Genomic DNA, 14549 nt, shown 5'->3' with positions numbered 1-14549 from the left:
CACCGCTCACCTCGGTCGCCTCCGCTGAGCCCTTGTGGGAACCAAACCAACGTGCTACACAGCACGAGGCGCCAGCTCTGGTCACCTTTGGGGATTTGAACCCCTCGGAACGCCGGCGCAGAGTACGGCTGGTTAAGGTGCCAGACAAGTTCGACCCGTTCTGGGTACACTTTTTTCGGGATTTCGCGAACCCGAACGACTTCATTTTTGGGGATAAAGACGCGAATGGTTATTTTCTTTGCCCAGCTTAAATAGAGTTGGCTAGAGGGCGTCAATTTTCTTAATATTATCATTCAAGTATTTAATTGTTAATTAATTATTTATTACTATTTTTAAATTGGTTTAATATTATCATTTAAGTATTTAATTATCGATTAATGATTTAATTATTATACAACCAAATTTAATTTATAATTGGTTTGCTATTTTAATATTTCACTATTGTTTTATATGTCGGTTGGGTTGAAGTGTGGTCACTGCGGGGCTACGGTTTATAAAACACATACACTTTCGCCAGCTCCCAAGTCTAGGTGGGAAATACCGGCCCATCTAAGGGAGCCGCTGTGGGAATCGAACCCAACCAGCACCAAAGGTACCACCACCGTCGGGGCTGTGGGACAGCCAGTGAGGGATTCGAACCCTCCACCCGGTGGATTAACCGATAGCGATACGTCTTTCTGGGATCAGGGGGATTTTAGTTTGTGCGATATCCCTGATCACAACATATTGGTAGCCGACAGGTCGCGGGTATACGGCTACTTTGAGTGACTTTGAGGGATTCTAGATTGCTTAACACTGATGATCATACATTTTCTTTCTATTAATATTATTATCAATTGTTTATGTCGGGGCCGATAACGGTAAGGGTTACAACCAAACGCCGTAGCGCTGGTTATTTGGGTGCCCCACCCCGAAAGAGGTGTCTCGTTGCGGTGCGCTTGACACCCGCAGCTCCGACATCAATAGCTGCAGCACGGTCACCTTCTAGGGACAATAGTGGGACTCCGTATTCCCAGCTAACGGACTTTGAGTTAAAAGACACTTGTTTATACTGCACGTGCCCAACGCTAGCAGTCTTTTACGACCGGATACGGTGCACTTGTCCGCCCTCAGCACCCTCTTTCCCCACTCTGAATTCATCGGGTACGGATTCGAACCGTGGTAGCCCGATAGGGACTGACCGGCTTATCACGCGGGCTTCATCGGCTGGTTCGACCTCAGGCTGCTCGAGTTTTTCGTGCTGTTGTTCGGTGCCACCTGATTCACCTACAGGGGATGCCGAACGTCCATTGGACACAGAGCAGCCATTAGACCTGTCCCCATTGTTGGCGGATAGACCATCGTCTGTTGACACAACTGCAGCTGGGCAATTGTTGGGCGGATCTTTGGGCACATCTGTACAAATTTTCCCACTGGACCTGTCCTTGGGTGTGTCTGCGGTTGACCAGCCATTAGATCTTTCACCTGGTCAGTGTTTAAGCCATTTTTAGAGAAGCAGTCTGTCCCCAGCCCTTCCTTTTCGTGGAATTTTGAGGGGATTGACGACATTCTTTTGTCGTCGTCAAACGAAGAGTTGACTGTGGCGGACATTGACCGCATTTGGAAACAGCTGCTTTGTTGGGCCGATCATCAGGATCGAGTTTAGTATTTAACATAGTAGTATAGAAATACTTAAATATAATTAGAATTACTCCGTTTCAACAATATTATGGCTACTAGAAGCGGCACTGCATACGGGCAGGACGGTGCGGGCGGCTTGCAGGGGCAACCCCCTGCCGAAGGGGTTCCACAGGGTCATCCCCCCGTTAATGATAACACGGTCCTGGAGGCCCTCTCAGGCCTACGCGAGCAGGTGGACACGGCCACCGCTTTTATGAATTTTTCTATGCTCCCCAAATTCACGGGACGAGATAGTCAGTGCGTCTCTGATTGGTTCAGAGGGGCTGGGACGAAATTGCAAAAAAGAAGCAATTATATTGGTTTTTGGCTGGCCCAGCCCTAGTTCTATTCAATGACCTCCGCATTGATCAGGGAACCGATGCGGCCGGTGGCAAAGTTGTCACTCCCTGGGAAAATATTGTCCGTGCGTTTTGCGCGCAATTTAGCCCCACCTCGTGGGCTTTGGTCAAGGAGTCGGCTTTGACGACGATGCGACAGGGGGAGACACAACCGGTCGATAGGTTTGCGGAAGAGATTGATCGTGTGGCCTCGAGTTTGAAATTTTCGGACCACCAGAAAAAGATGTTACTAATTAACAACTCTCGCCCTGACATCTCTGTCTACCTGTTGTCACAGCGTCCGACGACATTTAGGGATGCATGGGAGGCAGCCAGAATGGCGGAGCATATCGAACAACGTAAAGCTCTGTCGTCTCCCAAGGTATCGCAAATTGGGACCGAACCAAATAAAGCGATGGGTGACGTTATGGCTGAATTACGGGACATGTTCCGCCAAATTATGGACATCCAGAAGTCTGCCCTACTCAGTGGAATGATAGAGCCACATTTTATAGCGAAAGCCGCCCGTCACAAAGGTCACAGGATGGCCAGGTGGCGTGCTTTCAATGTCACGCCCCTGGTCATTACGCCAGGAATTGCCCGACGTGGCGTTACGACCAACAAAGGTCACCAAACCGGGACGCATTTCAGCGTGATAATCGCCGTCCCCAAAATGCTAGTAGGGGTCACTTTCGGCCACAGAATATTGGGCGTGGCTCCCAAGGGGCTAATCGAACATTAGTCAGGGAAACGAGGAGACCTCATCCTATAGACCGACAAGGGTGGGGTCGCGCAATGAATGGTCAACAGAGCCCTCGCCCGATTCGGCGATAAGGAGTGATTTTTGGTGGGACGACTCATATTCATATCATAGATATGACGATGACAGTCCAGTAATTGACGATTATATTTTTGATGATGTTGATGATTATTTTGAGGACGATAGGGATGATATATTCGACATGTCATTTGATCAGGGCAACATGCTAGCTGACTCATTTTCTCTTTATTTTGAACCTGAGGGGAACTGTAATGCAGATTACTTAGATGACAATGAACCTTTACATTTAAATAAGTTTATTGATTACACTCCTTCATGGGGTGCCGATGACGTTTATGACATTCAAGATCGTAACTTTGGGGACAGCTGGAGGGACAATACCCAGTTGTCGTTTGATGGAAATTTTTATATGGATCGGGGATCCAATTTTGAGGACAGCTGGAGGAATAATTCCCAGTTGTCGGTTACTAGAGAGCCTGTAGAAAGACACAGGAGGGTCACATTTAGCGATCCGGTTGAATTGCAGGAGGTACGTGCAGATATGGCGTGCTCGGGTGACAATATTAGTGTTGATAGGTTACACCCTAGAGGGGTTAATGGTCCGACGGATTCGGCAGAAGATGACCTTTTTAGAGATAAGAAGTCTCAATTGAATTGTCACGAACGCACTCCTGATCAGTATAAGTACCCGGTAACCTCCGAATCAGCGGTACAATGTGACCTAGTGTCAGTTGATTTAAGTAATAACATTTCACGGTCGGAATGTCGTAATGATCATCATGATACGGAGACTGTCGTATCAAATGTATCAAATCAGGTGTCAACATCGGAAAATTGTTGTCAGTTATTCGAAAAAGAACAGGATCGTCCTGTCACCTCGAATACCAGCGGGTTTCATCAACCAATCGGTAATGAAATGTCCAACGTACAGGACAGAGGTCAGGTTGTCCCAACGTCTAAACCGATTATGCCAACCAACGACAATGTTGGAATAGGAGATTCGAACTCCGAGTTTCAACCTACTATTCACTGTCAGGAACAACTTCCACCTATTACGACGACTTTAGGTAACACGCCAACCAACGACATAGGGTCTCTTTCTAGTCAGAATATTCCTATTGAACAAGAGGTTTATTCCCCGTCAATCATGGCAACTGTCGCTAACCGAGTGACAGGTAGCCATTCGGGGACACCGTTAAGTATTTTGATCGACACGGGCGCCGAAATCTCTGTATTATCGAATGATTATTTTACGACTCATCCTCAGATGTCAAATGGCCCTTTGCAGGTGGGTCAATTCCAATCTGCCCGTGGGGTAGATGGAACTAAATTTGACCTGAGAGGAGTTATTTCTGTGGATTTTGTGTTAGGCAATTTGGAAATTACGCACTCTATGTACGTGGTAGACGGTATCACGTCCGATGTAATTCTTGGAGCTGATTTCTTAGAACAAAACCAGGCAGTTATTGATTATGCAAGAAAGGCCCTTTTGTTACCAGGGGCCGATGCAATTTACTTCAACAATACTGTCAATTTGGGCAAGTCTTCGTCCGTCAAGGTTACGCGAATGACTGTCATTCCCCCCTCATGTGAGGTCATCATAGACGGAAAATAATCGATTGACAGGACACAAGCATCGGTGGCAGTCTTTGAGCCGGCAAATCAATTAAGGGCACATGATCTTATGAGTGCAAGGTCAGTAAACGACGTTACGCAATCAGGAATTCCAGTTCGGGTCATGAATCCCGCGTCACGACATGTCACCCTCTATGAGGATATGTGTCTTGGCCACTTATGGACAGATGGGTGGTCACTTGACCAATCCCTGAAGAATGAAGGGAATTCGGGACAGATGACCCGACCTCCAGAGGTGTCTGTCACTCATGTGGACTACCCTCAGACATCTGCTGACATTGGGATACCGGAAATAGATATGTCAGACTCGGACCTTTCCCCATCACAGAAAGCGAAACTTCTTGAACTAATACGATCGTATCGGGACATTTTTGCACGAACACCGGACGAACTTGGTAAAACTGACTTAGTCAAACACGTCATTGACACAGGGGACGCGGCCCCAATTCGGAAAAGGCCTTATAGAGCCTCTCCGGCCATGCAAGAAGTTATTGACACGCATGTCAAACAAATGTTAGACATGGGGATAGTACATGGTACTAGCCCATGGGCTGCCCCGATCGTTCTCGTTCGGAAAAAGAGCCCGGACGGAGAGGTTAAGTGGAGATTCTGTGTTGACTATCGGGGATTGAATGCTGTCACCCGTTCAGACTCTTTTCCCCTGCCTAGAATCGATGATCTCTTGGCTCAGGTTGGTCAAGCGGCACCTACATTCTTTAGCTCACTTGATTTTCTGAGTGGCTACTGGCAAGTTGAAGTTGACGAGGCCAGTAGGGATAAGACTGCTTTTATAACACAGTTCGTCTCTTTTGGAATTTAAGGTACTCCCATTTGGTCTGAAATCGGCGCCATCTACCTTTCAGAGGTTGACTGGCGGTCTGCTGAGAGACTTGGTTGGGATATTTTGTCTAGTATATTTGGACGATATTATCTGTTACTCGAATTCTTTTGATGGTCATTTAATTCACCTGGCTCAAATTTTCGATCGATTTCGTGAGTCAGGCCTTCGCCTAAATCCCAAGAAATGTCGGTTTGCGGTCAAAACCATTGACTTCCTTGGACATCGAATATCAAAGGACGGGATCGCTACTGACCCGGAAAAGGTAGCAGCCGTACAGGAATGGCCTGTCCCCACGACTTAAAAAGAACTACGAAGTTTTCTGGGGTTCACCAATTATTATCGGCGTTTTTGTAGAGGTTACAGCTCTATCGCCGCCCCCTTACACCAGTTGACTAAGAAAGGCGTGCCGTATAGATGGGACGCTTCTTGTCAACAGGCTTTCGACACCCTTAAGCAAGCGATGCTCGAAGCCCCAGTATTGGCCTTCCCCATTTATGGGGCATCGCCATTTTTATTATATACTGATGCCTCCGATGAAGGTAACGGCATGGTACTGGCGCAGGTCTAGGATGGGCAAGAAAGAGCAATTGCATATGCGGGGCGAGGATTGAATAAAGCGGAGAAAACTTATTCTACAACGGACCGTGAACTCTTAGCTGTTGCAGCAGGAGTCAAAAAGTTTGAACCCTGCTTACGGGGATATCATTTTGAGATTATCACAGACCACAGTTGCTTACGGTATCTTCAGACCATGAAAACACTTTCGGGTCGTGTTGGCCGTATTGCACTCTACTTAGAGCAATTTGACTACTCCATATCGCATCGTCCAGCAAGGCAAACGGGAACGCCGATGGGCTCTCTCGTCGCCCGTATCCCATTTCTGATAGTATGGAAGACACTATTGACACGTGTGCTCTCGAGGCTGACAATGACGGCCTGTGCCCGTGAACATGGGCGAGCTCCAGCGGTCTGATTTACAATTAGTGTGTCTTATAGACTATTTACTTGATGGTACCTTGCCAGATGATGACAAGGAAGCCCGAAGAATTATCTTGCAGTCAGACTACTTCTTTGTTGATGATGATGGAGTTCTTTACCATGTAGACTCTAAAAAGAAAATATAGGCTGATGGGCCTCGTCAGTTGGTCATACCTAAAAGAATGTATGCGGAAATGTTAGAGGCTGGTCATGATTCAATGACTGGCGGTCACTTGGGTCACAAACGGACCTACGAAACCTTGCGAGCAAGGTATTACTGGCGTGGTATGTATCGAGACGTTGAAAATTGGATTAAATCCTGTAAGGACTGTGCGACTAAGAATCAGCCAGGGAAGCCCATTAGGGCCCCGGTTAACCCCATAGCTGTCACAGGGCCGTAGGATAGAGTCTCAATGGATGTCTGTGGTCCTTTTCCAACAACGGACTCGGGAAATAAATACATATTGGTCTTTGTCGACTATCTTACAAAGTGGGTTGAAGCTTTTGCTATGCCTAATCAAGAAGCCACGACGGTCGCTACGATCTTCTATGAACAAATCATTTATCGCCATGGGGCGCCCTCTGTCTTGCAGAGCGATCGCGGAACAAATTTCCTGAGTAAATTAGTCAGCGAGGTTTCGCGGCTATGTAATACGCCACGGGCACGGTCCAGTGCGTATAGACCACAAACTCAGGGACAAGTCGAGCACATGAATCTTGTGATTGTCAAGGCTCTGAGCATTTACTGCAATGAACGCCAAACCGATTGGGACGAATACCTTTACCCCATTCTATTTGCATATCGGGTAAGTCCAGCTTCCGATACGTCGCAATACTCGCCATTCTACCTCACGTATGGCCGAGAACCGAGGTTGCCGATGGACGTTGCTTTACTTAATCCGAGGGACGTTTACTTTGATGCAGGAGGCTTTGTCCAAGCAATGTTGCCAAAGTTGAAAGAGGCCAGAAAGTTGGCCAAGGCTAATATCAAAAAGGCGCAGGAGAAGATGAAGGAACGTTTCGACAGGACTGCCGTTCCTCCAAATTTCGCAGTAGGTGATCAAGTGTTGCTATTCACTCCAAAGAAAATAAAGAGGCTAAGTAAGAAATTGCTTCATCAATGGACGGGCCCTTATCGAATTGTCCGACAGATTTCTTCTGTATCTTTCATATTGGAGAATGAGAGGAATCAAGAGTTGGCCGTCCCAGTACATTGTAATAGAATGAAGCATTTCTTTTCAACGGACATTAGGCCGCTTGAGGACGACATACCTGAGAATCCACCTATTGACAGGGAGGACAGGGATAAACCTGAGGAGAGGCCTGTGCTCGCACCGGATGATCCGGGCGATCAAAATAAGCCTGCGAATCCGGTTGAGCCAATCTATTACGTAGAACGAGTGATTCGTCACAAAAAAGAGAAAGGCATTCTGAAATATCTTATAAAATGGGTTGGCTATGACGATAATGAGAACACGTTTGAGCCAGCCGAAAACCTGCCTCCTGAAATCATTCGAGCCTATTGGGATGACCATGCCGCTAAAGTGAAGCGAAAAACTCGTAAAAATAAGAAGAGACGTCGAGAAAGAGACGACTAGTACGTGGTTTCGAGATTACTGATTATTGCTATCCCTATTTTTCAGGATGCAAATTGTCGTAATCTTGGTGGCCATATGATCGTCGGCCTATTGTCTGATGTCCTCGACGGTCTTGAGGCCAAACTATGGTGTCGCCTTTCATCGGATTGGTGGAGTCCATAATGGCGACAGTGCCTGGTTTCACACGTTCGCTATACCATGGCTAGTTGTTAATGACCCCCCGAGTAAAGGCTTGCGGCTACGCTGTTCTCTTGTCCAGCCAGAACTTCGTTCTCACTGCTCCGGCTATTTGGAAATGTTTCGTGAGGCGCATCGCCTACAGTTAGACACGTTGACCCATATCAGGGGACAATTGGCTGATATGAGACAAATGATACCCGATGCTGCAGATACCGACTCACGAAAGAAACGACACGCCAGTGGGCGCAGGGTCAAACGTGCACCACTTTCATTTATCGGATCGATTTCGTCTTCCTTGTTCGGTACTGCTACCGAAGATGAAGTCCAGCAAGTAGAAAATCACGTAAAAAAAGTAGAAAAAATAGTCAAGTTGAATTCGGATCAAATCACCCACATACAGGGGACACTCTCTTCATTTATTAATGCGACTGACAAACGAATCAGCAGCCTGACCTCTGCATACGTGGCCAATTCAAAAGAACTTAAATCAATTCGAACGACACTGCTAAAGCAAAGTGTCGATGCGAGTATGCTAGCATTAGCGTCTGAGATGACAATAAGAAATATCATCCTAGTGGTACGACTGACGGCAGTTTCCAGTGAGTGGTTGCAGGGGGTTGAAAAGTTATTGGAGGGATATTTGTCTAGAGCCCTGGTTAATCCAAAAATGGTTTCGAAGGTTCTTGACGATGTGTCCGAAAAATTAAATAGGATGCATTCTGGGTTTTCAATAGCTAATAGGGATGTAGGCTATTATTACATAGTTAAGGATGTGTGCTTTACTAAGACCGATAAATTTGTTTACATATCGATCAAAATCCCCTTGCAATCTAGTCAGACATATTTTGATTTATACTCGGTTGTCTTAATGCCAGTGCCAATAAACGCAACGTCCTATAACACTTCAATGATTGTTGGTACAGCCCCTTATTTTGGCGCTACTAGGGACGGTAGTTACTACACTGAAATGGGTCACGATATATTTGCTACTTGTCATGGAACCGATGTGATGACTTGCCGGCAGCGCGTGTCCATGCGCGAAGCAACCGTAGAATCATGCCTGAGTAGCCTTTTCTTCGATAAACCCTCACAGGTGCTAGCATTATGCCACATACGGTATGAGGTCTGCAGGGCGAGTCACCAAAAGCAATAAAAGCATGTCGTTTTTGTTTGGTAGAAATTGGGTGTGCATGTGCATTGCGTGGATCAAAATTTTTTGTGCCCGGTAGAATTAACAAATGTATTAACCAAGACACGGTGACCATTGCGCACGCTGTTAATTTACCGGTCCTACATAGTTTCTTTTCAAAGAATGTAGTGTCCAACGTTACTGGAGCAACAATGTTCCAGGGAACGCCATACGCACCGCTGCCTAGTCTGGATTTCAAGGCTAATAACTGGTCAAAAGTGGCTGCGGTGGACACTAAATTTAGCATGGATTTCAAAAAGTTAGCAAGAACCGTTCAAACTGACGCTAAACTGTACCGATCGCAAGCAGACGCTTTATTTGATCATTCTGAACCTGTTATTTCGTCTGGAACCGGTACAGGGTGGCTCACTTGGCTTGCTATTGGTCTCTCGGCGGGCGCGTCGATGTCGTCCTGTTCTTAGTTATTGTAGTAGGTATAGTTATAATTGTGTTCAGACCTTTATTGCGTGCTATGTGCTACAGGTGCCGACACTGTTTGCCTGCACCTTGTTCACCGGGGAAATATCCGGTTAGGTTAGCCATAAGACTTAAGAATGGAATTCAGACATTGGACTTGTCCGGTTGTGAAACGAGATGTCGTTTTGAACCTCCAGCTCTCACTAAGGTTGCATTACGGGTCATTTGTGGAGTCGCCCGCTTGAACTTAACCTGGCAGACTAAGCAACTGACTTGTTCGCAAGGAACGATGTACAATCTGCCGACGTCTTGCTCGGTGCCCCTACGGGTTAGTCTTTTCACGAGTCTTTTCACGATGAGACAGCTCGTATCAGTTCCGAGTAAGGTAGTGGTTGTCGCGGTGTATCGTTCTTTTAGTACTGAATTACGAGAAGCGACTCAGCTGACAGTTTCGTCAGTGGAGCCCGAGATCGTAGTAATAGATGATGAGGCCCAGACTGAACGTGGGCCCGGTGTACTGGCACTCACAGCTCCTCCTGGTGATGGGCTATTAACGCGTTCTCAAATGTTTTGATACTTTCTCAGTTTGTATCAAAAATATTGCTGATTTTAGGTCCTGAAAGTCCTGAAAAATGATAAATTTACAGTGTAAAATCGTACAAACGTGTCATCTATACCACAAAACACTTTATTTCCTGACCAATTTATGATGTTTTGTGTGGGCCATAGACCTCAATATCTGCCTGTGATCTCAACTTTCAATTAAGATTACGTAAGCTACTCGTGCCCAAAACGCGGCAGGCGCACAATAGAAAGTTACGCGCAGGGTACTTTTATTGTCGCCGACATAGAGGACCGATTTTTTGCTAATTGGATTCGGGAGGTTTAAACCTCCCAAGGTCAATTTACTAAAATTGTGACCTTCAGGGAGATTCTACGAAAGGCCGATCGTAATCAATTTTGGTTGAACTTGATACCATAATGCTCACTGGTTTTAATGTCAAACCATGAAGTCCATATTTGGTAAGTTGTAAATTACTTAAAACCGAAAGAAAAACCCATTATTGGATCGAGTTTTTCCTAATTACACGAATTACTTGAAATATCTAATAAATGAAATGTATACACAATACCAATAAGAACAACCTGATTTGATTCTGTTCGGAATTCATTCCTATATTTTCGTCATAAAAATCGGAGGCAGTATTTCTCATTGATTTTTTCAATAGCGTCATTTCAGCCATGGACTGTAAAAAAACGTTACTGAATCCATGGTTAAGCTCGTTTTCGAGTCAAATATTGCATTTGATTCATTTCTCGTTGTGGTTTTGTCAAAGCTATATTTTCACATCACAGTCCGATCAGTAATACAAATAGCTATTCAGTTACCAACGGTATAGCCAATAATCTACAGAACCACCCGAATAGCGAAAATTAGCAAATTGTACCAGTGATACCAGTTTTTGTCATGATTTTATCGAACATGTCATTCAATAATCGATGTGATCGGGTAAAAACTCGCCCCGTAAAGGTCCCTTTCAGTAAAAATCCCCTAGTTAAATATACCCCAAGGTAAAGGCCCCTGGTAAAAAACCCGAATAAAGATTTTTCAGTGTCTAGTTGGATGTTCTTTTCTTGTTCCTCTGTATACCTGTATACCTTCTCTATCAGATAGAAATGTTGTTAACTGCAACTATCCGTTAATCAAACTGTTGAATTATTTTTGATAATCGGGAGTGATGAAAAAGTTAGGAATGAAAATTAACGGTTTAGCTACTTATATTTAGTTTAAAATCATGTGTTCTGCTTTAACAAATGCACTGTTGTATCTAAAAATATTATTTGACCCGAGTGCCTCAATCAGGGCTACATCAACAGTCCATCTCACTGATTATTTCATCACAAATAATCACCAGCCATTGAAATGTTTAATCCTCATACAATACAATACAATTATCTCAAATCTAAATTTCATGAGATAAATGCTCCTAGATTTCATACGTTTTATTCCAACTGTTGCGACAGTCATATCAAAACTGAACTATTCATATCAATAGACGTTAAACTGGACTGTTAATATATGAAAAGTCTTTAAGGCCATATCATATATCTGAAGTGCGCTATGTTTTGCCTTGCAGTAATGATTTGATTTGTCACATGATTACTCCATATCTTCATATAATTTCCAAATAAACGAATACATTTCCATTGTTATGTTAAATGACATCAGCAAAAGTAAATAGACACAAACTACTAAACTACTGTGTTTAGGATGGTTTAAGAGATTGGACGCCGATTGATACGAAAACTAGATTTCATGCAATCATTTTCTTTCTTTAAAATCGTTGCGAATTAACCCGCGAGTGTTCGACCCTGGACGAACGGTTAATGGAATTTTATCGGGTTAGTCTTTCTATAGCCGACTAGCTATTGAATACCAGTGATTAAGCCATAAGTAAATAACGAAGTTACTTGGGATGTTTAATTAATTGATGACAATGTACAAGTAAAACCAGGCCTATGAGACACCCGTAATGTAAAATGATATCATGCAAGATATTCATATAAGCGTATTTTAGTCCTGATTTGAATGAATGTACCCACATTTTAGGCAATGAATCGAGACTTGGTTTTATCCCATAGCGTCAGCGCTAGTACATGCTTGAGATGAGATTGCTGGTTTATATTTTGAACTCTGTAAAGAAGTTTTGTACATTTAAGCGTGAATGACGCACTGTGATGAACTATTGTACGAAATAACATATTAAATTCAATGAAAGAATCTTAATGTTCCAAAAGGAATAAAATAAGTGTAGTTAAGATTAATAGTTGTTTTTTTTTTCTTAATGAAAACCGATGATATAAAATAATTTAGGTTATTATCCCCAAAGTGAAAATCCCCCGGTAAAATATTCCCAATATTTGATTTAACTAACATAAAATCAACACAATTTATTATGTTTAAAAAATCTCAACTCATAGATTCTAGATTTTATTGCACTTCTATTAACTGAAGATGATAGTAATGATGTATAGATGTATAATATGATGACCGAACGTTTGATGAGGAATAACTACTGTGGTTAGATACAATTCTCATTCTTAGGATACGAATCGGTTGATTGAATTCGGTCATTTAAACTACTGGCTAATTTACAGTGGTCACTATTGAAACGATTAATTGAAGTGCCCTTGAAATCAAGATAGATTCCTGTTGCGTAAATTAACTAATTTTCAAGCGACCACCTTCTATTGTCGGAATTCGGTTAGCTCTTGGTTAGCCAGAAGTTTTACCATAAAGACTCAGACTAGATGATTGAATTAAATCTTTGAATCAAAATATTGTCACTGGAGTAAATATATATTCCTTATTACACTTTCAGCAGTGATCATATGTTAAATGTAAATTGAAGGTATTACTGTCATCTAAAGTTAATAAGGTATTAGAATCGCAAAATTTAAGTTGTTCAAAACCAACATGAAAATGAGAAGAAAATACACAATATCCGTGTATGGTGAATAATGAGACAAATCCCACAATGAATTCAGCTAAAAATCAAATGTTCTACGAGCAATGTTTCGGCTAATGCTATTAGCCATCATCAGGCCCCTGTCAACATGAACATATTGATACGTAAATCGAATCCATATCATAAGCATACTATACCACAAGTAAAAAAGAGTTATTTATTTCGAATTAAAAGATAGTATGAATAAAAATATGAAAAGATAGTATGAATAAAAATATGAAAAGGTAGTATGAATAAAAAGTTCATTAATTTCATTTATTCTATGAATTTATTTAAAGATTTATTTCAACAAAATAGTTCAATGCACAGTTCAAATATATTGCAGTTGTATTGTGGAGGAATATGTTTGAATAAATATCGTGCTTTCAAATGTTCTTGAAAAATCGTCAGGTGAGGATTTTACCTAGGGGATTTCTACCTACAACCATCTAAAATGCCCCAGGCTCTAAATCCAGTAGGTTTATGGCGAAAGGTTAAGATTAGGCATGTATTAGCAATATAATTTTTTGAAACAGTATTTTGTCTCCCGATGATTTGATTTGCAGGTCAGACTTATTGTTGACCAAAGTTCTTAAAGTGAATTGCTTTAAAGTAATAAATATCAATGAAACAATATCATAAATTTTGAAGTGAGTTATTTTGTAATAATCCAATTTAAGTGCACTCCGATGCATGCTAAATTCTTATAAATTCATTTATAAATTTAATTTATACATTTCCCCTCCTCACTTATTCATTCTATATTAGTTTTACTAATGAACATAACAGTGACTTGTGCCTAATGTCAATAAGCAGCGATTGGGTGTCGCCTTTCTGTGTTAATCTATCACGAAAAATTTAACTCGATTAGAGCCGCTGAAAACGTATTTCTTTGCAGCCTAGAGTTTATGCATACATGTTCTAAATCAAGACAATATGCTCTATATCAGAGCCTATACTAAAGCATGCACTCATAATTCGTTTAAGAGTCCGAGGCTTAATTGTGAGAGTTGTTATACAATGAGTAATTAAATGGTGGGATTACAATGGGAGAGATCATTTCATCACCCACATCGTTGCCCCAGGGAGTTAGTCATATTCGTTATAGCCAAAATACCTTGACCATGGACTCTAAAACGTTTTAATGTCTAAATCGTTTTAGAGTCCATGACTTGACAGAATATAGAAATTTGCCCAGATAAAGTTATGCATATTTCAACAAAAAAGAATCAATAAAGACTTATATTATTTGAATTTAAATGAAGAGACGAGTAGTAGTTTAAAGGTTAACTATTTATTCCGACGCACGAGCTTTCGCTTTTTATATATAGAAGCTTCAATGAGTGAATTATTAGAATTGGTACATTTAGTAAATTTCGGAAACAAAACCTAGTCTTAAGAACTACCAAGTTTCAAAGAATTTT

The sequence above is a fragment of the Tubulanus polymorphus genome, chromosome 6, assembly GCF_964204645.1.
Source record: "Tubulanus polymorphus chromosome 6, tnTubPoly1.2, whole genome shotgun sequence".
Taxonomy (NCBI): Eukaryota; Metazoa; Nemertea; class Palaeonemertea; order Tubulaniformes; family Tubulanidae; genus Tubulanus; species Tubulanus polymorphus.
Note: the sequence above shows the minus strand (reverse complement) of the source record.